Raw genomic sequence first — 26,449 nt, forward strand, 5'->3', positions numbered from 1 at the left:
TGCATTTAGCCAAGAATGATGGGGAGGAGAAGGAAGCGAATACAACTGTTGCATTGGTCACATTTCATTTGTACAAAAGAATTGGTTTGCTAGCACTTAAATCTTAACTAGGAAATAGCTTTACAAGACAGGGGCTTCTATGCTTCGTGGAAACCTGCTCTTCTGTTTGGAAATCATTAAAAGTCAATTTCAGAATTTTCTGTCTTTAATGATATCCCAACAGTGTGATTTCCCTTCCACTGTGATTATTTTGAATGGCTTCACTGGTTGAATTGTCTCTGCCCATGTTCTCTTAGGAATGATTTCTCGGGACACAAAAATGGCTCAGTGACTTCCATTTAGCTGACATTTTATTTGTTTTTCAGGTTGTGACACATGCCTCGTGCACACGGCTGTGAGTGTGATGGACTGTAGGAGGCCCTCGACTATACCTTGTATCTCTCCCAACTTAGTTAGGGTTAATGATCCCCCAGTTCTCCCTGGCTGGTCCAAATTAATGTCTGTTGTCTCAGCATCGTGACGAACAATGCTTCTTTCCCTCTAAAAATTGCCCCACTTTGGGCGGCCAATTATGTAGTTATAGTATTTCTAGGGAGCCTGGAACAGATGTTATCCAGCGGGCATCTGCTGCTGTGTAGTAGAACAACTGAGTTGAGAACCAGAAAGCTTCTCGTAAGCTCCTGCTTGTCCATGGGTGATGGGGCAAGTTAATTTAAAATCTCCCAGAGCTATGTAGTTTTCTCCTCCAGAGAATAAATGTAACAACACCTTATAGAGTTTTTGTGAGAATTAAGTGGGTCAATATTTTGTGAAAACACCCAGAAGTGGGCATAGAACCCAACAGAGAGTTATGAGGTTTGTTTAAAGACAAAGTCTTTTCACCTGAGGTGGGAGCCGGGGTGGGTTGTAACCAGCTGCAGTTTCAGTGAACTTTTGTGATGAAAACACGGCAGAGAATTAAGTGAAAGAAGAGAGTTAGAGGGCAAAGAAGGAAGTTCTTTAAAAGTAATTGTAGAGCAAAACGCAGAAGTGCTGATTTTAAACTTTGCATGGAAATTGATTCCACTCGGGCTGTGTAATAATTACCCTTGGATCCTCCCAGGGCATATTTGAGGGTTCTCACTGTAGTCCATGTCCTGAGTCTTTAACACTTTCTGTGTTCTGACTCCTCTCTCATGTTGTTTTGAAGCAGGCTCAGCATCCCCTGAAAACATGGGCTTTCTGTGGAAGGGCTTGTGGGTGGGTCTCCAGTAACAGAAGGAAAGTAATCGGTGGTGTGGAGGGAATGGGGAAAGAAAAGGCCAAGCCAGGCCAGATTGCCATGCTGGCAGGGCCAGGGGAAAAATTAATCCAGATACAGCCATTCTCAGGCAGTTGGGTTCAGCTGGTTAAACACAAATGACAATAAAGTGACAGGTGTCATGCATCTGCAGGATGAAAAGGTCCAGAAACGGCCATATCCTCCTTTTTATTCTATCTGTGATCCATTTACTACTTCACCTGGAATAAAAATAATTACACGAGAAGTTAAAGCCTTCAACATGTTTTTACTTAATAGTCCTCATCATCAAGGTAGTGCGTATTTATTATGGGAAATAGCCATGTTGCTACCATTCAACTGCAACCACTGTATTGGCTTGTTTTATTTGATCATATTTTTACAATTTTGCATTTCCTTTCCTCCCTCACGTTATGTTATTTTTTTTACCATGTTGAAATTCCAATGGATGAATTTTCCAAAACTCACCTAATTATTTTCCAACTGTTAGATTTTATTTGTTTCAAATTTATGAAATACCAACTTTTCTGTAGAAACCCTTGTCTACATTTGGAGTTACAGTTAACCCCTGGACAATGTGGAGATTCAGGGTTTCAAACCCTATGCAGTTGAAAATCAAAAGTTGCAAATGTGTAACTTCTGACTCTGTAGGTTGTCATTTGCACCTGCTGTTTCAACCAGCCTTGCATCTGGACCTAAAGCAGTATTTCTAGTTTGTGGCTGGGGTCCTGGGGTCAGGAGTACGAACACACTGTTTTCGATTCCGGGTTTGTTGCATTTGCCGACGCGAAACCAGCAAATACAAACGGCCGACTGCGTTTGTTGAAGAGAATCTGCGCCTGCGTGGGCCCGTGCGGTTCAAGTCCGTGTTGTTCAGGAGTCAACCGTACTTCCTTAGCATGAAAATTAAGGAAGAGGAGTCAGAGTCACAGGTATGAAACTTTTAAAGTTATTTATACATATTCAAAAGCTAAAAAGCTATTTTAAAGTACTGCTGTACGTTCGCAACTAATTTAATGTTATTTCTTTTCATCGTCACTTTAATGATATGCAGTAGGCACTAATAATCACCACAGTTAATCCTCACATTGCTCTGTAACATATTCTGGTCAAGCCGGCACGCAGGTGAATCTGAAGTTTCAGTGTAAAAATTCGGACTCCTCCTGTACTCAGTACCGATGGTGTGGTTTGACCCTATTACTGGGTCAAACCCAGTAATTTATATCGTGGTTTCCAAGGTCCGGTGTTTTACTGGGAGTCTTGATAGTCCCTTTCCTCGCTCATTGTTGTACTGAAATTACTTTAAAAACCAGGCGAGCAGCAGGAAGGGAGGGAAGGCGGGAATTTCTTCCTTTAGAAGTAGCTCAAGGAGTCTCAGGTGGGCACACTTTGGGTACTTGCAGGGCGTTTTGGCACAAATTGTGGAAAAGACGTTTTCATTTTAAATAGAATGATTTTTGTATCCGGTCAGCTTCTTTGAGTGAGTGTTGTAAAAACTGGGCGGAAGTCTTGGAATGGATTTCCATGTGTGGGGGGCTCAGGAGCTGCAGTCGCTTTGTGTGGATTTGAGGTGAAAGTTCAGGTCCGAAAGGCCAGCCCCTGCCTTTCTGAGGCTCTCTCGGAACTTGTCCCTGCAGAGGAGAATAGTCCTCCGAACTGCCCTCCTCCTTCTCTGGTGAAAAAATAGAAGCACTGGGCCAACAGAGAAAGGCTCCCTCAGAACCCAGACCAGGACCCCCCTCCGATGAGGATGCCACACCCGAGAGCCAGGAGCCCTCAGACCGCCCCCACCCCCACCCCGGCCCTGCGCTGGGACTGAGCAGTGCAGATGGGATGGCTGCCAACTAATTTGCTTCGGGAAAATGTAACATGGAAGTTTCTACTCTGTTACATAAGGAGATGACAGTGTTCATTTTGAGTTCACATAATTTTAGGTCAAGATGGATATATTTGGGATTTTAATGTTTTCTAAAATTTCAATAGCATTTCCACCAACTTTGTAAACTTCTCTTCTTTTGGCTGAATCATCCTCAGTTCCTTCCATGGTTATTCTGATATGGTTGTTTCTAGAACATTCCCACTGTTCCGCCCTCCTCTACATCTCCACCAAGCTTCTTGGTCTTGTCTGGAATGTCTATGGTCAGCTAATGTTTTTCCTGAACTGTTGAGTCTGCATTAACATAGTACTTTGTGTGCCATCTAGTGTGGCTAACCCGCATTCTAATAGGACAATATATTTATGTGCTCGGTATAATGCTGCTGAGACAGTGCCAAGTTAAATTGTCTTCCCCTACCCTGCACATCAGACTGTTTGCTTGTAATAAATCTGTTGTCTGCTGTGACCTTGAGAGCTACTGCCCAGACAACCTCAGGTCTCTGCAATATAAACTTGTAAAATTTTCTTGTGTTTTCTCTCTTTATTTGGATATAGGACTTTATATCTATTTCATTTAAAAACTTCTAATTTAAGTCTAAAATTTCAGCATCATACTATGTACCTAGCAAGTGCTTAATAAATGCTTGCTAACAAAATGCTTAATATATATTTTTAAAATAATTGCCCTGGCTGATGTAGCTCAGTGGATTGAGCACGGTCCTGTGAAGCAAAGGGTTGCTGGTTCAATTCCCAGTCAGGGCACATGCCTGGGTTGCAGGCCAGGTCCCAGCAGGGGATGCACGAGAGGCAACCACACATTGATGTTTCTCTCCCACTCTTTCTCTTTCCCTTCCCCTCTCTCTAAAAAATAAATAAACATTAAATAATTAGGTGACCATGGAGTCTGCTAGCATTAGAAGTAGCTTTAATTGCTCTCATTTTTTTCTTTTCCTTTTTTACTCTATTTTAAATTCTTCCTGAAGTCAGTGTAGAAATCTTTTTCTCTTTCATCTCCTTACTTGCATTAATGGAATACCAGAATCTGACTCTAATGATCTTAGTGCCACATTTTAAAAGAAAGGGAAAAAAAAGAGGAAAAAGAAGGGAGTTAAGCATGCAGTGCCCTCCTTAATAATATATGTTCTCTGTCCTCGGGATAGTTTATTATTTGGAAATTGTGGGCTCTAGTATCTTTCCTATAGCAAACGAAAACAGCATGGGATAAATCAGAATGATTAGTATGCAAGGGGCTGATTCTGGGATATTCACTATAGCTTGTCCTTTCAATGTGTCTTCTTTTGACATCTTCACCCTGGGTATCCTGGCAACAGAGTACTTCATGAAAACAAAAGTCCCATAGACACTGTTTGCTGAATTCCATCAGAATAATAAAAAGACTTTTTTAGTCGAGAATTTGCTTGAAGACAGTAATTTAGAAAAATAGCAAGAAGGCAGCTAAATGTACTTGATTCAACAGTGACTGACACTAGAGGAAACCCAGACCAAGGATGTTGTCTCTGGGTCATATAATTTCTCAACCGTTACAGGAAGACAGGAGAGTGAAAAAGAGATGATTAATGGGCTAAAATGGGCAAGAGAACTACATGAATGTACTGGAGTAAGAAATCGGGAAAAGGGCCTGTTTATATCACGTAGGGCACATGTCTCCGTACAAGCTAGAGCTGTGTCTTCGCTGCCTGTGTGCATGACCTTGGAAGAGACCTCTTCTAGCTGTAGTCGGAGCCGCCTCCTCCTCAGTGCTCCCAGGAGAGTAGCAAGCTGGGTACTCAGGGCAGCACACTGTCGCTTTCTAGGCCTTTGGGGACCCAATAAGCTTAGTAAGACATTTGGAAGTTCTGATCCACTTAGTGCAGTGATAATGTTGTCAATGATCCCCTCAGGGCCTTAGCAGGGGAAGTACCTCCCCCAGATTGCAGCTATCTCCTTGCTTAGGCTCTGCAGAGAGGAGGGCGCAGCGGGTAAGACAATGGTTAACGTGATCTGTTTCCTATTTTTTCCAGACTTGTCTTATGATTCTGCATCTCCTTTGTCACCAAGGGGCTGACAGGGACTATTTACTCTTCCTGAGGGAAGAGTTAGGATATGTTATCTTAGTGCAAGGATTTACTGAACAGAACTCAAGACTCTGGGAAGAGGATTTTAGGGACTAGAAGTTTAAGCTCCTCAAAGAATTGAACTTCAGGAAGCCTCCATGGTGGAGTAGGTGCATTTTTGACAATGTGCCTCATCCCCAAGCCCCCCTGAAGACTTCCCCCTCCCCACCTCCTTCTCCAGTTCTCAGAGATTGCTGCCGAAAGCCCTCTTTGTGCTGTACCCTGACTCCCACCCCAGCCCCTTTTCCAGTCCATAGCTGATTGGAAGTGGCATCAGGCCACTGACCTCATCTAACTAATCACAGTCTCACACCTGGGAGTTTGGAAATCAGATTCAGCAATACTTGTCAGTTTAGATGGTTTTGGAACTGAGGACTTTTGCACTTCAAGGGCCTACATCTGTGGCCATGCAGAAGCCGAGGCAGAAATGATATAACCATACACAGCAGAACTAGATGAGAACCCTTTAGGATAAAGAGAGAGAGAGAGAGAAAAACTGTCCTAGTTATTAGTGGCTTTCTAGTTTTTAGTGCCAGTTTTGTTTTGTGTTGTCATTTGGTCCAACTCTGCTTCTATCCAAGACCTACACTAGAGAGCCTGTTTGGTCTAAGCTAATTAGAGTAGGTTTTGCTTAATTATAAGAAATAAACAAAATAAATTAAAATAAATTTTGATTTAATAAAATAAATAAATTTTATTTTAATAAATAATTAATTTAATAAATAAAAATAAAAAAAACCAAAATAAAACCTTGACCAAGACAAACTGATCAAAAAGCTACAGGACTGGAATCCAGGCCTCCTGTCTCCAAGCCATGTTTTGTCCACATTGCTAGACCTTCTGCCTCTTAGCTCAAGTCCGGACTCAGGAGAAGAATCTCTTTCCTGTGGCAGCTCTGCTGTGTCCTGGTGCGCCCAGAGGAGCACACGACAGATGTTACTCACTGAGTGGTCCAATCCTCCAGCCCTTTCCCCCAGATAGTTCCCAAACTGGATAATCTACTGATGCCCATTGCTACTCCTCGTTTAGACTAGAACAGAAATCCAGAAATCGGTTCTGTGTCTCCCTCCACATGCCCATCTGAATGGCACGTCTGAAAGACCCTTGGACCCTTGCGTTCTTGCTTTCTGCATGACCGCTAGGCACCTCAGGGTCAATTTCTGAGAGTCCCTACCTGAGAGGCCTCAGGTGATGAAGGTGATGCCTCTGCCCTTTTGGAAGGGTCACATGAAAATCATTGGAGGAAAAGAACCTCAGACAGGCCCTCACTTCTGCTGTAAGATGCCAGCTCTTGTTGTTTTGCGATCATTTGCCATTAGGTAAGGGCAAGCTGATGTTCTGAATGAGGCTGTTTGTTGGAGGCAGGAGGGAAAAGGGGGATTCCATTCAAGTCACCAGTGTGTCTGTAGCTCCTGCTGTGGGAGACCCCCGCTCTTTGGGACGAGACGCACTGCTTGCTTTGACATGGACAAAAGCTTTTGGTGGTCCAGGCTTTGTGGCGGTCCAGGCATAATCTCTACACAGAACTTCCTGCCTGGTTTATGATTTTACAATGGGCAGTGACAGATTTTTGGGTGGAAAAGGAACCTAACATGTTCCTGTGAAGCAAAGATAGAATTAGTAGGATAAATACAGGGGTGGGCAAAAGTAGGTTTACAGATGCTCATATAGAAAATGATGCACTCATTAATAAGTAATACTAGAGGAATAAACTACGTTGCACATACTTGTGACTGTAAACCTACTTTTTCCCACCGCTGTAGTCCTTGAGAAGCTCCTGACCATTCCCACAGTAGTCAGAAAAAATATCTAAATGATGCTGATCCTACTTCAGATAATTTCTTTGGGGTGTAATTTAGCCTGTCTAAATCCAGGGGCTCGCTGCTGTCTCTTGGAGGGCATGACACCTGGTTAAGAGGGACAGCTGTAGTCCTTATGTGACCATTGTCACAGCAACACTTCCCTTCATCCTGAAAAAATAAGCAAATCCTGTTTGCAGGAGCCAGTGCGTTGCTAGGGAGAGAGAGCCAGGACACATCAACATCAAAACAGGCTGGAGTCTTTGAAATTATTCTTTTTTTCTTACCAATGGGTCACCTTCCTGGCCTCCCCTGTAAAACACACACACAGGCAGGCACATGCAAACAAACACTCGTGTTCACACTCAGAGACAAGTTCCGTACTCACACGACAATAATAGTCCCTCTGATAAAATAAATTCTCAAACCAATGTACTCATAGGATGGGAAGGGGCTTTAAAGGCTGTGCTGATTATCTATTGTGCAAATGATTGTGTTACAAATTCCCCCAAACCTCAGTGCTAAAAGGAACAAGCATTTGTTATCTCACAGTATGAAGGTCTGGGTGCTGACATGGCTTGGGTGCCTCTGGCTCAGGGTGTCTCACAAGTTTTCGATCAGTGTCATCTAAGACTGTCGTGATCTCAAAGCTCCACTGGGGTAAGGATCTGCTCCTAATCTCATGTATGAGGCTGTTGGCAGATCCCAGGTGCTAAAGGGCTGCTGGCCAGTGTCAGTTTCTCCCACAAGAGTTCCATAGAGATACTCACAATATGGCAACTGGCTTCCTCTGAGTAAGTGAGCAAGTAAACAAGAGGTCAAGAAAGGGAGAGGGGTGCTTAAGAAGGAAGCCAGCTAATCTCATTAGTGACTTTCCATCCCCTCTGATGCACCGTATTCTCTGGAAGTGAGTCAACAAATGCAGCCCATGGTCAAGAGGAAGGGATTACCCAAGGGCATGAACACTAACTAGGAGGAAGGAGTCACTGGGGATTCTTCTAAAACCGAGGACCCCCGAGGACCCCAGTTCAACCCTGTAGACAGCGACATCTCTGCTCTGCATGTGAACCTCCTGTACAGGAAGCCTAGTGGTTTTTGAAGCAGCTCTTTCCATTCTATTTTAAGAATCGCTATGCTGTGTGTGACTGCCCAGCTTCCATTTTCTTTCTGTACGTCACTCCACTTTTCCACTGAAGGCCCAGACCTCCCCATCCTTAGCTTGGTTTGGGGGTGGGTGTGGGACACAGTCGTGGACAATACCCCAGCATTTCGTATCTTCCTGGTCACAGTGATGGGTTAAGAAATGGCGCGTGCTTCAGGCTGATGCAGTTTGCTACCCTGAGGTCTCTTTTTACCATTTCTGTGAATCTCCTCCCCTCTCTGTGCCTGTACCTTCACTGTGTTTCCGAGGACCAGCTATGGTAATTGTTCTTTTAAACGACCACTGCTGTGCTACTCCAGCCCCTTTGCCCCCACTGCAGAGACCTGGAAGCAGCCTGGAATGTACATTACCCTCCTGTTTTTTTAAAGAATTAATTTTGACCAGTGTTTGTCTAAAAAGAATTTCATGAAGCCATAATTCACATACCAGGTACTTCACCCATTTAAATGTACAGTACGATGGTTGTCAGTGTACTGACGGATGTGTGCGGCTGTCATTGCAGTCTGTTCTAGAACATTGTTGTTACCTCAAAGAGAACCCCTCCAACTGTTAGCAATCGCCCCTCCGTCCCCGCAGTCTTCACCCCAGCCCTAAGCCATTGCTCATCAACTTTCGGTCTCTATAGATTTGCCTATTCTAGACATTTTCTATAAATTGGATCATACATGGTATCTTGAAACGAGATTCTTTCACTTAGCATAATGTCTTCAAGGTTTGTTCATGGGTGGCATGTACCACTGCTTCATTCCTTTCGGTGGCTAAATACCATTTCTTTATGTGGCTGTTCTGCATTTTTCTTTTTTTTATTCATATGCTGGTGGGCATTCGGGTCATTTCTACCTTTTGGCTGCTATGAACAATGCTGTTATAAACATCCACCAGGTGTTTTTGAGTAGACGTATGTTTTCATTTCTCTTAGGTATACACCCAGGGAGGGGTAGGATTGGCTGGGTTATAAAGAAACTCTTTTTCATAGTTTGAGGAAGTACTAGGCCATTTTTCCAAAGTGCCTGCATCATTTAGATTCCCACCAGTATTGTGTGATGGCTCTGATTTCTCCACATCCTCGCCAACACTATTACCTTACTTTTTTATTCTCACCATCTTAGTGACTATGACATGGGATCTTATTGTGGTTTTAATTTACATTTTCTTGATGACTAATGATGTGAAACAATTTTTTATGTGCTTATTGCCTATTTACATATATTCGTTGGAAACATTCTTTTGGTGTTTTATTTTTATTTTTTAATTTAATATATTTTTAAAGCTTTTATTTATTTATTTTTAAAAACAGGGAAGGGAGGGAGAAAGAGGAGATAAATATCAATGTGTGGTTGCCTCTCATACACCCCCACCGGGGACCTGGCCTGTAACCCAGGCATGTGCCCTGACTGGGAATCAAACCGGTAACCCTTTGGTTCACAGGCTGGCACTCAGTTCACTGAGCCACACCAGCCAGGGCTAGTTTTGTTTATTTTTAAATTTGGTTTACCCTCCTTGTTGGCCTTTTTGATGTGAAAACATAAAAGTCTGGCCATATTCCCTTAGGTTGGGACAACCCCAAAGCATAACTTTCTTTCCAGAGTTCCTCGGAAGAATCACGTAGAAGCCAATGTGGGGATATTTTTGCCTCTTTCTTTCCTTATCAGATTCATCTGCGAGTGTACGGTAGCTTGTCGTGAAAACTAGCTTCCTTCAAGTTCTTCCCTGCCTCCAGGCATAGATTCCTCTACTGCCCCACTGACAGGCAGTGTCTTCGCCTCCATACTCTTGAGTCTGGGCTGACTTGCGCAGGCTTTGTCTAATACAACACAGCAGGAGTGATGTTGCCCAGTTCTGGACCTACACCGAAGAGTTGAGACAGTTTCAACATTCTCTCTTTTAAGTAACTATGTAAGAAGTCCAGAGAATCTAATCCAGCCTCTTGGTTTTCAAAGTTTCTTAGACCAATTCAGCATTATTTTAACACAAACATTTTGTTTCTCATTGAAAAGTACAGTTTCTCATTGTAAAAAAACTGGAAAATTATAGAATATGGGGGCATAGTAGGTGGAGCACAGAGGATTTTTAGGGCAGTGAAATACTCTGTGTACCAGGGTTAGGGTAATATGTCATTGCAGGCTTGTCCTGTCCATAGAATGGCAACAGCAAGTGTAAATCCTACAGTGATCTATGGTCTTCGAATGGTTATAATGTGTCATGTAGGTTCATCAGTTGTACCAAATGTGTCACTGGTGGGGTGTGGGTAAGGAGGGAAGCTATGTGTGTGTTAGGGCAGGGGCTCTGTGTATGGGAAGTCTCTGCACCTTCCTTTCAATTTTGCTGTGAACCTAAAATGCTTTAAAAATAAGGTCTTTTTTAAAGAAACATAAATAAGATTATAAGATATGATAATATACTGCTCAGTGATAAGTATTGCTAACATTTTGGAATATATCCTTGCAGTTTTGCCTATGCTAATGAATCCATTTCTAGCTATCATTTGTATACCAATCAATTTATCTTTATTTATTTTTTAATCAAAAATGTTTGGCTTGATTTATATGTACTTTTTCAAATTCTGCCAAGTTTCTGACCAGGGTCATTCTTCTCCTGGTCGTAGAAGCCTAGGACACTCTGAAAAAGTATTAGAAGATACTTGATTTCAAGAGCTAAAATTAAGAAAGCAGGGAGAGGGGACTGTGAGAGGGAGAGGGAGGAGCCGTGGTTTTCCTCGTAGGTAACACTGCACTCTCTGATCCTTAGCATACCCAGTATCCTCATCTTTTTATTCTCAAAACCGTTTTTTCCCACCTTCAAAGAATCCATTTTCGTTAAGGAAATGGAATGCATGAGCTGCAGAACTTCTCCACGTGAAAGCACTTACTCAGCAGATGCCCCATTGCCTAAAACACTTAGTCTAAATAAACAAACAGACAACTAACATATATCTGCAAGTTTTAGATGATGAAACTTTAAGATAATGAGTTCTGCTTCAGGTAGCACAGGGTGAAGTAAAATCACAGAAGCCTCTTTGAAAACACCGACTGCAGGGCCTGGGGGTTAATTGCATGGATGGGAATGGAGGTACTGGGGATAATAGGTTAGAATGCAATGGCTTGTGTGGCTGCTGGATGTCCGGCCACGGGCCCCACGCAGGAGAGCAGCTAGTTCATCAGCAGCATGTCCTAAGTGAAGCCCATGAATCTGTAGCTCCAGAGTTACACAAAATAGAACATTGGTTAAAACATCTGTTAGGATGACAAGGATGTGAGCACAAACCAGGGAAAAGAATGTACTGACAAGTGCAAACTATTGTAGCTATGAAGAATCAACAGAAAGTTGATTCAGTTATATCTGCAGTGGGGAATCTATGTAAAATTCAAAAAAATCTGTTTTGCCACCTTCTTGCAACAGCATACACACAGCAAATGACTTACAGGTAAAGACTCATTTCGGGAATGCATTAGTTAGCTTCCTCACCTTGCGAATATTGAAAGTATCATTTGTTACGCCTAAGCTTGGAGGAGCGGAGGCATGGGGCTCTCAGTGAAACAGCTGCTTTCCTTCCTTGTTCTCTTCTGGCAGGAGACGCCTGGTCTCTTTTTCGTGGTTGGAGGATGCGGGCTCTGAGGCTTGCCAGCATTCCTACGCTCCCATGTCTGCTCAATGGTAGTGTCATGTTTTATGGGTTCTCACTACTTCCATCCAAGTTTCCTGTTGTTAGTCACCAAAGGCTACCATCTTCACATTTCTGAAATATAATGTAAGGAATTTACATCCACTGAAAGAAATTCTTTTTTCCTGGCTGCCATAATGCTGTAAAAAAATACACAATTCTGGCAAGTTTTATGATCATATGCAATTTCACTGAGAAAGAATAACCGTCTCAATTCTAGCATCCCCTTTTTGCAGGGGGCAGGGGGTGGACAGCATTCTCGCAAATCTGTGATTGTTGTAGCATTAATTAGAAAGACTTTGACTTTACCAGATAGCAACTATTGACCTTGGCTGGCTTCCCAAGCCGAATGGAGGTGAAAGGCTGCTTGACAGGCTGGGTATTTTGACCATGCTGGCTTCGCCTCAAATAATGTTAACATTTAGACAAAACAATGTCCAAACCCCGTTACCTGCAAAGGTAACAAATGCAGATTAGAAAATAGTAAAATAGAGACTCATACCAAATTTAAGGCTTTTTTTTTTAAGAGAATGCATCCCAATTATAATCTAATATTTATATATTAGAACTTACTGATTCTATGTTAGGGTGATAAAATACATTGGGTAGGAAAATACATGGTTCTTTACCTCCTTGCTATTGGATATTCATCCTAGATGTCTGCCATAGTGTCTTAATTAAGATAATTTTAGCAGAGATTAGCACAGTTCTGAATAGGACTGTGGCTGTGGGGCAGAGGAGGGGAGAGATCGGAATGATATTTCCAACACACAATTCCCAGGAAAGTGATTCCACATGGAGGAGAAAGAAGGATTTGGGTAACTGTGAGCTTTTCCTCTTGGGAGACATGATTAACTGAGTTCTGGGGAGGATTGATTCAAGGTTCTGTGACATGAAGAAAATGAAAAATGAACTATTTAACATGGTAAACCTTAGTGAATTAAGATATCTGTCTAAAGACAGCCCCTGCTCCCCAGCAGGTGAGCAGCAGTGAGCTCTCCAGCCGAGCTTGGGCGTGGAATCACGGTGCCAGTTGCCGGCAATGCCTGGGGTCTGACCCGTGTCTCAGGTGGCCTTAAGGGATAGCATCTGGGGGAAAGCATATGGAAAATTGGGAGGACAGTCTAAAGCTGTATTGGAATCTCATTCCAATACACTCTGCTGTAGAAGAAACATCCTTTTGTTTTCTGAAGAGCATCTTGATTTAGGACTCCGAGTGCCCAGTCCTAACTAATTGGTATCACATTCCATCTCTATCATTTGAGCTCCTTCTCCCTCATGGGACAGCACCAAGCCCTGGGGTGTGGGGAGGGCTTATGTGATGCCTTCAAAAAAGAAGTGTCTCTAATTTTAAGTCACCTGTGCTCACTGTTGGCATCTTCACTATCCAAACGCTCAGTGTCTCTGGACATCTGCTGGTTGTCTGTTTTCACATCACATGAGGCATGGGCAGGTTTGACGAAGCCAGGACCCTCTGTGCTGAGGGTCCCCTCCTCTTGCGTGGGAGGGGACCCTCAGAACCATCATCTCTTTGTGTCCTAAGGCACTACTACACAGCAAAACCAGGGAGCTCTGCTACTGCTCCGAGCACCCCCAGCTCTCTCTCCTCCCCCAGCACAGGGGAATCCCCCCCTGCACTCGCCACTTCTCCAAGCCCCTCTGTGTCTTCTGTCAAACCCTCCTCAGTGGGTTTAAAGCGAAGGAAACGCAAACCAGAAAATCTAGCAGGCTTCCTGTTTTGCACTCTGCCACATAGCTGCCCTAAGGCAATGAATCAAAGAGCTGGCTACCTGCTTTGATGAGGGAAGAAAAGGGGAAAGCACAGGCAGGAAATCTACTTAAATTAATACCTCAAAACGTAAAGTGGCTGCTTTAGTCATGAACCAACAGCGGGTGAACAGAGAGGGAAATTCTTGGGTTTGAAACCAGTGTAATGAAAAGTGTGGTGAGCCCATAGATTACAGCCTTGGAAAAGTAAGTGGGAGATGGAGCCTGAAATAGTTTCTTCAGCTGGGGTGGAAAGTGTCTAGCTATCACATCTCCTCGCAGGGGATTCTGGGTTCCGTGGAAGCGGGGGAGGGGAGGAGAGGAAGCGGCTTCACCTTTTTCTGCATTTCCTTTTGAAAGAGCCGAGAGAGGTTTACCTTACTTTCTGCAGATTGACTGATCTTGTGCCTTTCTGCTTCCTGGTGTATGTTGCCCTTCCCAGGCACTGGAGCTCGATGTGCTCAAAACTCAGGGTGAGGCAGAGGTGGGGGGCTGGGGGGAGCAGAAGAGGAATATTATTTGATCCACTGCTGGGCTGGACTGAGTTATTGATTAACTTATGGAGCAGAGAAGACACAGATGATGGTGCTTTTTCAAAGTAAATCAGTATTCCAGGCACTGAAAGGAAAACCAAGCTTGAGGGAATTGCAAAGACAGGCTGAGAAAAGATCAAACCACAGAAGGTCAGGTACCACCAAGAGGTTTTTGGCAGAATGAGGTAGCCTTTTTATTGATGAATGTAGGCAGCTGGGGAAAGGCATCAAAGGAGATTATCTATTCACAAGTCCCTCATGCTGATGTGGCCTGCATCTTTGAGTTCTCCCAGAAAAAAAAAATAAGAAAAAAGATCACTGGGTGTGGGGAGAAAGCGGTGGCTCAGCTGACACTGATGTGACTGAGGAGTGGTCCTCAGACGCGGACTTCACTCTGGGGCGGTGTGCAAGGCGGCAGAGGCGCCCCGGGAGGGCTTTGCCTTTCCCTGCCAGGAGGTGCCAACTGCTGGGCTGGTGCAGGTGTCCCTTCATTCGGTCGTCTGGGGTTGGAGGTGGGAGGTATGGAGCCCAGCGCAGACGGGACTGCTCTTGTGATTAAGACCACAGGAGGGGACACAGCCCACCTGGGCCCGATCATTTCCTTCTTTTCCTCGCTCAGCCTTTGTTTCCTCACCCATGTCACGAGAATGCACTTACAGTTTTGTGAATATTAAATGAGGGCAAACATTGTTTATTCGTTTATTCATTCAACTGTTTTTTTTTTTTTCTGGGTAGTGAGGCCATCAGTGCAAAAATAAAGTCCCTGTCTTGAGGGAGAGCACAGACAGTAAACAAGTCAACACAGAAACATAGTGTCCAGGCCAAGCCGTGGGAGAAGCAGGAGGGGGTGGGGTGAGTAGATGAGTGACGGAAGGTGCAGCTGTAGAAAGAGCATTGGAAGGCCTGGCGAGGGGCATCTAGGAGACACAGAGGAGCCATGGGAACAAACCCCAGAATGACAAAGAAAACCCTGAGACTAGAATAGGTTTGGTGTTGTGGGGAAATGGCTGGGAGCCCAGTGATACTGGAGAGTCATGGGAAATGAGGTTGGAGCAGTCAGATCATGTAGGGCCGTGGAAGGAAGGGGAGAGACTTAAGATTGAAGTGTGTTGCAAAACTCTGACCTTTCATTAAAGCATGCAGGAAGCACTTACTGGAGGTCAGGCCCTGTTCTCATTACTTCGCTAATTCAGTCTTCACACAATCCTCTGATGGGCCTGGAAGATTAAGTGAGTCGCCCAAGGTCACATGGCTGGCAAGAGGCAGAGCAAAGATTTGAACCCAGACAGGCTGCCTTCAGAGCACTGCTCTTGCATTCCTTCCTTTGCACAATGTCAGCACACAGGAAGTGCTCAGTATATGATCACGCTGTTGATGTGGAACCCTTTTATGGCGTCTCATGTTCCTAGGAAAAGGTGTAGACTCTTCCGTAAGGTCTGAGAGCTCTGCCTGCTGTGGCTCCGTCCACCTCTGTGATTTCTTGCCATGCTGCTCCCTTCCTCAGTCACGTCTTCCGCTTACACATGACCTTGTGGTTTCTTGAGCATTCCTATCCTTTACCCACCCTGGGGCATTTGCAGAGGGCAGTGCTTCTGCCTGGAATGCTCTTCTTCCTCAGGGTCTGAGGCTAGTGTTGCGCATCTTCCTCCCAGGTAGGACTACTGGCCACACACCTAATGGTCATTATACCCACCCTGTGATTTGTTGGTTCTTTGTTTCTTCATGCCCTTGCTATATTTCACTTGTTTATTTGCTTGTTGTTTTTTGTGTTTATATTGCCTGTCCACTCAGCTTTTATAGGGAATTTTAAATGCTTTTCTTTTTAAAGAATACATTCATCGCAGATGGCATGATTGATGGCATGCTCATAATTTTTCTTTTCAATAGATAAAAAGGCTTTGAGTTTTGCACAGTTGCAGAACAAACAGAACTTTGACTTACCTTTCATAATTGATATCACTAATTTCATGTATTATTGCCAGTTCTTTTATGTTGTTACCCAATGTAATTTGTTTTTTTTTCTCATGGGAAATATTCTAAAGCCAAGAGGCATCGAAATAATAACGTTTTTAGCCCAAGTGAGTAATATTCACCTACAAATATTAAAAATATAAAATTATACATATTTATAATTCTTCCATTCATAATTAAGATATTAACCAATTTATTCAAATATTAATTGAGTACATCTATGAAATAAGCATTGTGCTAGATTATGGAGCAAAAAGATAAATGTGTCAAAGCCCTTCTTCTTGAAGAGTTTACAACTAAACATAATCACAACCTAGTTTGGTAAATTCTATGCTAGAAAGAAGCCCAAGATATCTTATGTGTATGAGAGAACAGGAACCTAATGCTGGGTAAAGGGAACGTATCAAGAAAGTATCCATGGCCGTGCTGCCAGAGATGAACACTGAAGATAAAGAAAGCGAGGTCAGAAGTAGCATTCCTGGCTCGGGGAATAGTGTATTTGAAGGTGCAGGGGTTTGAGAAAGCCTGGAACATCCTGGGAGCTGTAGACACCGTACTTAGAACAAATCCTACATGTAGATCCCTAAAGTACTCCATATTGGTGACTATTAAATGCATAAGCTCTGTTGCTTGGCTCTCAAATTTCTCTGCATGTTAACCCCATCCTTCCTCTAATGGCTCTTTTCTCCACTAGTCAGTGTTATGAAAACTACATGTATTCTAACCTATAAACCTGTGTTTGTGATGTTTCTAATTCATAATACCGTCCTAGTTTCTTATCATATTTGGAATTTTCTCATCCCTTCATCGCCTGTATCAACTACTACCTCTTCCAGGAAGACTTCTTTGACTACAACTGTCCATACTGATTTCTTGCAGCAGTGAATCAATTTTGTCCTTAAAACCAATACCCTTAAAAATCTACTCCAGAAAATATTGGCTTGCAACCAAGGTGGAGGTGTAGGCAGATATGCTTTGCTTCCTCACACAGCCAAAAGATGGATAAAAACCAATTTAAACACAAAAACCCAGAACTTCCAGACAACCAAGGAGTTAAAGAAGAAACATCCATCCAGACTGGTAGAAAGGGTGGAGACAGGCAGTCAGGGTGGAGGGGACACAAGGCAAGGCAGTGACTGCAGATTGGGTGGTCACATACTTGCATATGGATAAACTGGGGAGTGAGACAGACCACACAACCTAGGTCTCCAGGATAGCAAAAGAGAACTTCAAAACCCTTGGTTGTCAAAATCTGTGGGGGTTGCAATGGTGAGGGGAGAAACTGCCAGTCTCACAGTAGAGTTCGTTGGAGGGGCCCCTGGGGTCCTAGAATGTACACAAGCCTACTCACCTGGGAATCAGCACCCGATGGGCTCAATTTGCCTGTGGGTAGTGGGGGAAGTGACTGAAAGCCAACCGAGAGCCCAGCAAGCATTGTTGCCGCTCTGACCCTTCCCCCACATTCGGTGCCACAATGCAGCCAAGTGGGTTGCCCTGCCCTGGTGAATACCTGTGGCTCTACTCCTTACAATGTAACAGGTGCACTGAGACAAAGAAATCTGGCCCAAATGAAAGAACAGACCAAAGCTCCAGAAAAAGAACTAAGCCACAAAGAGATAGCCAACATACCAGATGAAGAGTTCAAAACACTTATAATCAGGATGTTGAAAGAAATGACTGAGTATGGCCACAAAATAAAGGAAAAGTGAAGGCTATATAAAATAAAATAAAGAAAAATATACAGGGGACCAACTGTAGAGGGAAGGAAACCAGGATTCAAATCAACGATTTGGAACAAAGGGAAGAAATAAGCATTCAACCAGAATAGAACAAAGAAACAAGAATACAGAAAAAAATGAGGAGAGGCTTAGGAACCTCTGGGACAACTTTAAACCTTCCAACATCATAGGGGTGCCAGAAGGAGAAGAGGAAGAGCAAGAAATCTAAAACTTATTTAAACAAATGATGAAAAAAAACTTTTCAAGCCTGGTGAAAGAAATAGACATGCAAGTTCAGGAAGCTGAGAGACTCCCAAAGAAGTTGGACCCAAAGAAGAACATGCCAAGACACATCATAATTAAGTTAGACCCAAGACTAAAGATAAGGAGAGAATCTTAAAAGCAGCAAGGGAAAAGGAGACAGTTACCTACAAAGGAGTTCCCATTAGACTAGCAGCTGATTTCTCAAAAGAGACCTTACAGGCAAGAAGGGTCTGGAAAGAAGTACTCAGAGTTATGAAAGGCAAGGACTTACATCCAAGATTACTCTATCCAGCAAAGCTATAATATAGAATGGGAGGGCTGATAAAGTGCTTCCCAGATAAAGTCAAGTTAAAGGAATTCATCATCAACAAACCCTTATTATATAAAATGTTAAAGGGACTTATCTAAGAAAAAGAAGATCAAAATTAGGAACAGTAAAATGACAACAAATTCTCAACTATCAACAACTGAACATAAAACAAAAAAACAAGCTAAGCAAACAACTAGAACAGGAAAAGAATCACAGAACTGGAGATCACATGGAGGGATATAAGTGGGGAGGATAAGGGGAGATGAATGGAGGAAAAGGTACAGAGAATAAGAAACACAAATGGTAGGTACAAAATGCACAGGAGGAGGTTAAGAATAGTATAAGAAGTGGAGAAGCCAAAGAACTTATATGTACGACCCATGGACATGAACTAAGGGGGGCAATGCTGGAGGGAAGGTGGGTATGGGGCACAGAGGCATAAAGGGGAGAAAAGGGGACAACTGTAATAGCATAATCAATAAAATATACTTAAAGAGAATCCACTCCATTATCTTTTAATTATTTTGAGTGTTAAATTTGCATTTTTAAATCATTTGTAAATTTAGTAACGGTAGATACCTCTTCGTAAGATTAATTTGTCCAGCTCAGTGTAGGGCATGATGAACACTCTCAGTTAGTGCCACAATTTTATAAATATTAATTGAACCCAATTATCAAGGGGACTGTTGCATGCTGATTAGAGTTTGGAGCTCCTAATCTCCTGTACAGTTGGGTGGTAAAATGGGCAGGTTTTATTTCTCCTATACTAATTTATTTTGTGACCTGGGGAAATTAAAAAGGTCTGTGTATATCAACATGTATATGTTGCCAAACATAATGTTGAATGGCAAATGCAACTTACAAAATGATACAACACAACACAATTTATGCAAATTTTTCAAAGGTATATACTATACTATATTTTTAATTGGCATATATATGTTAAAGTGTAAAAATGAACTAGAAGTATACCCATGCAATTCATGCTAATGGGTGTCTCTGGATTTGGAGAGGATAGTCAAAGAATATTACATCATGATCTATTTTAATTTCACAAAATAAAAAATCCAAAGCAAACAAGGCAAAACATTTTCTTTTCTTTTTAAATTTTTAAATTATATTTTATTGATTATGCTATTACAGTTATCCTGATTTTTCCTGTTTGCCCCACTGCACTCAGCACACCCTACTCTCTCAGGCAATTCCCAGCTGGGTGCTCGAGGTGCACCCTTCGTGTGGGCTGAGCACACTCTCCTCTTGCAGTTGAGCTTTGGTTGCAGTTGGCAGGTCAATGGGAGGGATTTACCCAGGTCAGTCAGCTATAAGGATTGGCTGTGACCACTGACCACCAACCTCTGCCCTCCTTAGAGGATCAGCAGTGTGCGGACAGGGTGGTGGTGTTCCAAGGTGAGGCTGTCTGTATCTGTCCTCTGGGTGTGCTTGCCCTGGGCTTTCCTGGATGGTGCAGGCCAAGGTCAGCCCCAACCTGTAATATTTTGCCTTGGGCAAACCCTGACTGAGCTATAAAGCAATCTGAGATGGCTGCTAATTGTTCTGGGCTTGGAGATCTCCAGGCAAAGCCAAGCTGGGAATCTAGGCTGCTAGTGCTGGACTTGCGGCTCACTGAGGGAAGCTGCTTATTTGAGAGGATTCAGGACCTTGTGAGGCACGAGTAAAGACCAGCCATTCTTGTGGAAATGTAGCTTGGGTGGGCCAGTAAGTTTGGTGGGATCTCCAAGGCAGGTCAAACAGTGTTAGCCAGATCAGTGGAATGTTAGACAGTACCAGTCTGCAAATAAGAAATATTTTCAGTGGTCAATACTATTTTTCTAATAGTTAATACTACTTCTCTAGGGTTGTGGGATTGTTACAGAATTCGTTACATTTTTTCTATTTAAATATTTTTTTCAAACACACAAACATGGATACACAGACATTGCCTGTGTATTCAAGAGCTAGAACATTTAGGTGGAAACAGGGACAAGGATCTTGAACAGATCAATTATTCTGACTAGAAATTTTTTCTTGTAAAATATTCAATACCATGCTATTATCCCATTATAGCTCCTTATAGCTCAGGAGACAGTTCTAATAAAAATACATTCTTTGGCCTTTGCATGGTCTTTGGTTTTACTGTAGGCTCCATGAGATAGTGTGGGAGCTGCCCTGGAGAACTGCAGCTAACTCTCTCTGAATGAACCGGAGCTTCCTTGCTGCCTTTCCGAACTGTATGATTTCAGGTGAGGTTAATGGGCATTAGTTATACCAGCAGTTGGAGTAATTGGGGCCTGAATTCTAATGCCTGAGCCCCTGCCATTCTAAGATCGATACTGACTCAGGGGAATTACAAGTAGACAGATAACATCCAGGGGTTGATCGTTAACATTCCCAGAAAAGCTGAGCAGGTGGGGCAGGTCGAGAGGTTCCCCTGTGATCTAGGGCCCTCGGGACCTAAGGACATCTCCAGCTTATGAGGTCTGCATTGCGCTCTCTTAAACTCACGACAGTGGAAAAGATGGGAAGACTTTCAATGAGCAAATTGAGCTGATTCAACAAGATTGTGTGACCTTACAACCAAGTGCAGCCTGAGGAGATAATAAAGAGACAATTGAATCCAAAAAGGAGAGCCCAGTTGTTTTAATACTAACTCACAGAGAAGGAAGTTTCCTGAAGTGCAAGTCTGTCTAGGTTCCAGAGAACAGGTAATGAGGCAAACATTTATAAATCTTTTTAAATTAAGTGTATGTGCATGTATGCATGTGTATATGTGTGTATACGTGCACACATAAAAATAAACACAAACATGTACATGATATACACATATATCATGATAACCTATGTATATATAATATATATAATATGATAGATTATATGTATATAGATCCCAACAAAGGAGTACCTCTGATCAATAAGTGAATGGCAAATGAATGAGCATCAAGGATATAAAAAAGCTTAGTAAGAGTGATAGTTTCCCCTTTAAATTTCTTATTCTTGTTGGAGATTTGCTAACCCTCCTGAATTGGACTGAAGTTTCAGGACACGTGATAACAGCTAGGACAGCCGGGCTTGTTGGTGGGGACAGGGGAAAGCTAGGGCATGCTAACTGTCCTTCCACATCTGGGAGGGCCCACGTCTGGGAGGAGAGGAGCGAACCAGCATGTTGGTTCGCTCCTCTCCTACTGGCTATGCGTGCAGTTACTATCCCCAATTCATGGAGCAATTATTCTGTGCTAGGCACTTGTCATAGATCTCATGTAATCCTCACTACAACACCTACGAGGTACCAGTATCCCCACTTTCAGATGTGAAAGCTTAGACTAAGTAGCTTTGATCAGAGATGGTAGTGGAGAGGTGACAGAGCTGGGATTTAAACCTGGGTGTGGCTGACTTCCAAACACCTGCTTTAGTAATGGCCGGTAGGAACGCTTCTGATCATACTCAGTGGGGGATAGAAGGAGTTTTCTCTCTAGTGCAAACCTGCGGGACAATTTAGGCTGTAGCTAAAGGCACGTGCAGTAAAGATACCTACCCCAACAGTTGTGAGAGCCACAGGATGCTCTTCAACCACACACGAGGTGGACAGTGAGACCTTTAGAGTACCAGCTCTGTGCCAGGAACAAAAGCAAACTAAGAGGACAGCTAGATCAGGAGCAGAACCATAGAAATGAAGATCACATGGAGGGTTTAGCAATAGGGGAGTGGGAGAAGGAGAAGGGGGGAGAAGGTACAGAGAATAAGTAGCATAGATGGTAGGTAGAAAATAGATAGGGGGGAGAGCAAGAATAGTAGGGGAAATGTAGAATCTAAAGAACTTGAGACACATGGTCATAAATTAAAGGGGGGGAATGGTAGGGGTGGGGGGTGTGCAGGGTGGAGGGGAATGAAGGGGGAATAGAACAATTGTAATGGCATAATCAATAAAATAAATAGATAGATAGATAGATAGATAGATAGATAAATAAATAAATAAATAAATAAAATGGAAGGGGAAAAAAAAAGGAAGGAGGCGCATAACTTGGGGAAAGAGCATGGGCCTTGGAGCCAGCTGAACTTGCGATCAAGTCCCAGACCTGCCACTTAATAGTTTGCAGCCTTGGGAAAGTGACCTAACCTCACTGGGACTTTCCAGAACTCTAACATGCTGATAGTCGTGCCTACCTTGCAGGGTTAGTGTTAGTAATGGAGGAAAGCAGCAAGCAGCAGGTAGCTATTACTATTAATAACACTAGTTTAAAAAATGTGTTGGCCATCAAACCTAAACCTTGGACAAGCATACAGTGGTCTATGTAGAGGTACAAAATAGACCTCATTGAATCTCTGACTCCAGGTTAGCAGCACAGACGTCCCAGTGGAAAAGGCCTCCCCTTTGCTGTCGAGCAAGGGTGCTGAGGCTCCAGGAGAGAGCACACAGTCCCCCCACCCATATTTTGCAATGTGGTTGACCCAGAGAACTCTGAATGGTGCTCAAGAAGACTCCAGCAAAGCAGCTGGCGGGATTCTGCACTGGCTCTGGGGGCGTGGTCTGTCTTTGGACACTTCTCCATTTTGGTCAATTTTTTTGTGTGTCCCAAAGGTACACATCCCCTCAAGGGGATGGCAGCAGTCACTGGCATTCACAGCCCCATGGACTTCCTTCCACAGCGCTAGGGTTGCACACAGAGCAACATGGCAGCTGGCAGAAAGAGTCCCACTACCTCAGCAACCCAGAGTTAGAGACATGTGGCTTCTCCAATTGTGTCACTGGCGTCTAATTTTAGAGCAGTTAGATAGCAGCAGGGATTCTAACCTATATTTACTGAAATCAAATGCAATGTCTGCTCATTTTGTTATCTTGGAAATATACCTTGCTTTAATGATATGCTAAGTGGGTGCAATGTCAGAGCAAGATGACAGAGTCTACAGTTCTTTGTGACCTCTGTTTAGGCTGGCATTCAGGATGGTTATTTTTGCGTAAACGTATGTTTTTGGTTGTCTAATTTAGGCATATTCCAACTACTTTGATGTACTACATTTTGCTTGTTTTCAGTTCACAAATTTGCCTTGCTCATAACCTAGAGTGTATTTTGGGTTTAAATGGATACGATAGCCTAGGACATTCCAGGCCCTAGGAGCTCTGAAATATTCGAGGGCTTTCCAGTCAGAAAGAAAGAAACAAATAGCAAGGTAATAAGCACTTGGGAGAACACACAGCTACTAAATTTCATTCTGCTTGTTCTCATTTTGTAGCATAGACACAGGGCTCTGTAATGTTGAACTCCTGTCTGTACACAGAGAATGGCTGGGTCCTGGAGTTTCAGCCTTGGTTGCAGAGAACATTGGCCTAGTCATTTCTCCCAAATAGTTGGTGGCACATGGCCCTGCTGACACAATACCATTCTCTGTTATATAGTTGTTATCTGTAAAACATCCGGGAAATTACATGAGTTTGGGGAGTACCATCTTTTAGTAGACAAATCTGAATCCATGGATCCACAATTTGGATTCATTTGGTTCCTTTGCATTCCAGAATTTGGTACTTAAGATCAAGACCCGGCTTTGCCCACTGGGGAGAAGGCCTTGGTAGATGCGTAGATGAGCCCAGACCTAAGCGGAATAGGGATGCTGGTGAACCCTCAGCGCTGAGCCTTCCAACCAGCATGTCCTTTTCCTGCCGGGAAGACGGCACAGCTCTCCCTGGTGATTCACACTTGTGCCTTCATCTTTTTCCTGCCAACAGATCTGGGGCTTATGAAATAATTTGATAAAATCACTTGCAGTAATAAGTAATTGACTGATAAGGTTTAATTTTTTTCACTATATTCTAGGATATTTGCATTTTAATAGAACTTCAGTCTTCATCCAAAGCAATGAGTGCATCCTAGAAGTAAGGAGCTGGTCAAGCAAGTATATTTTTTGAAATGAAGCATTTCTTTTTGGTGCCCATAAACACATAAATGGCTGCTTTTATTGTCTACTTGAAGGGCCGGCCTTGCATATTAAATATTCACTTGTTGAGGAAAGTAAACCATGTGCCAAGGTTCTTTGTTGGCTTTGTTAAAGGCAAATAATGAGAGTAATTATAAATGGTTCTTAACCCTGGAGCACCAATATGGTTTGATAATACATGCATTCATACAAACTAGAAGAAGTTATTTTACATATAAACTTAATATTGAAATAAGCATCTCCATAATTCAAACTTTGCACTATTGTCACTTATAATAATAAAGCTTCAAGGGGTCGTGCAGATTAGTGTTTGTTAAGTTTTCCAGCAGCACCAGCAGCACCTGGAAGCTTGTTGGACACACACATTCCTGGGCTCCACCTGAGAGCTGAGAACTGTGGCCTCAGCAGCTCTGGGGGACGGGCCCAGCAGTCTGTGCTGAACCAGCTCTCTGGGTAATTTCAGTGCACCCTGCAGTTTGAAAACAGGTTTGTAGATGGTTATGCTCACACTCATCCCAATTTATAGATGAGTAAATTGAGGCTCAGAAAGATTAAGAGACTGAGCAGAGCTGCTGATTTTTAGTAGTGTTTTTTTTACTGTCCTGAACTAAGTCCTCTGGCCCATCAGTCTAAATGCAAGAGGTTTGCTCAGGCACCCTTGATTGACGAGATGGTCAAATCACTCCCTGGTGGTGTGGCTTTACCCCGAGAAGGCTCGGGGGTAAGACTTGAACAGCTTCAATCTCTTGGAGCCACTCGGGGATCGGGCTGCTCCATATCCACTGTCTTTAGAAAGATCAGCGTCCATTTTCCTTTAAAGTTGGGGTTAGTTGGCCTGAGTTGCATACAAATAAGATGAATGAATTCATTACCAAAAGCTAGATTAAGTTTTGCAGCTGTTCTGCCTGGGGATCTAGTAGAGAGAGAGGGAGAGCGGCCAGCACAACCGAAAATCCTTTACTGATCAAGGCAGTCTGAAAATGCAATCTTACATGGTAAGTAGCATTCAGAAATACTGGAATGAAGTGAAAAATTAAAATGACTTTTGCCTAAACATGTGGGGATTGGGGCAATCCCGGGGTGCCCTCGAACATAAATCAGAGCTGTGAACTGCAGATGCCGCCTTTTCAGCTGGCTCCCCTCGAGGGGAGTGCCGCTTGTGGGTTTGGAGTGAGACTTCAGTTCCCGATTTCAAAGGGGCCGCATTCGTTTTAGGACAAACACTGATGTTCGCCACTTTAGCAACTTCGTTTATCCATTTCGCTCTCATCACAGCTCTAAAGGAGGCAGCATCTGGGAGGTGATTTTTGTCTGGTGTCCCCAGTACGGGTGTGTCACCCTGTGAGTCCGTCCATTTTCCCCCCATGAACACCGCCATGTAGCCTGGTGATATTTAAAACTATGTGCTCTGAGCCAGGATTGTTCTAGGAGTGTCTTTTCTCTTGCTTCTTCCTATTATTCTCAATGGAATGAGTGATTTGTATCTTCTTTTTCCCCCTCTACTAGTTTGGAAGTTACATGAGCTGTTTCTTCCTTTCAGTGGTTACCTTTGAAGTTTTATCAGATATACTTAAATTATTGAAGTGTAAAATCAACCAAAACCTTGAACCTCATTCCAATAATATAAGTTCTTCTCAGAGTTTAATTCCATTTATCCCCTGCTTGACTTTTGTTACTGTGTTGTATTTTTAAGTCTACTAATGTTATTCTGATTTTATACAATGTTGGTTAATATCAGTTTATTTTATTCTATCTTGCATCTCAGATCTTACATTTAGAATTACTTTCCTTCCACCTGAAGTGCCTCCTTTAGATTATCTTTTAACGGGGTTGTGTTAGTGATGGACTCCCATAGGCCTATACATTTCTTTATTTTTACTCTACTTGTGAAAGATGTTTCATGTGATAAGACTCTTAGATTGGCAGTCATTTTCTCTGAGTACTTTGAAGGAATCATCCTACTATTATCAGGACTCCACTGACATATTGAAAAGTCAGCTAACTTACTGCTTTTCAGATGACCTGGCTTTTTCTTCTGGCTTCATTTAAAATTTTTCTCCTTGTTGATTT

General features: G+C 42.9%; 1 long non-coding RNA gene across 2 annotated transcripts; it reads right to left on the minus strand.

Annotated features, from left to right (window-relative positions):
* Positions 1-9,506: 9,506 nt before the first annotated feature.
* Positions 9,507-14,173, minus strand: LOC119065131 (uncharacterized). 2 transcript variants are annotated; one of them, XR_005085548.2, is made up of 5 exons: positions 14,036-14,173; positions 13,251-13,440; positions 12,219-12,342; positions 11,696-11,966; positions 9,507-10,075 (listed from the first exon to the last, which is right to left on the minus strand). It is a non-coding gene; the product is annotated as an uncharacterized LOC119065131 (long non-coding RNA). The 2 variants fall into 2 exon arrangements; XR_005085549.2 differs by lacking the exon at positions 13,251-13,440.
* Positions 14,174-26,449: the final 12,276 nt, after the last annotated feature.

This window comes from Artibeus jamaicensis, unplaced genomic scaffold (genome assembly GCF_021234435.1).
Source record: "Artibeus jamaicensis isolate MK-2021 breed Jamaican fruit bat unplaced genomic scaffold, CSHL_Jam_final contig_402, whole genome shotgun sequence".
NCBI classification, from domain to species: Eukaryota; Metazoa; Chordata; class Mammalia; order Chiroptera; family Phyllostomidae; genus Artibeus; species Artibeus jamaicensis.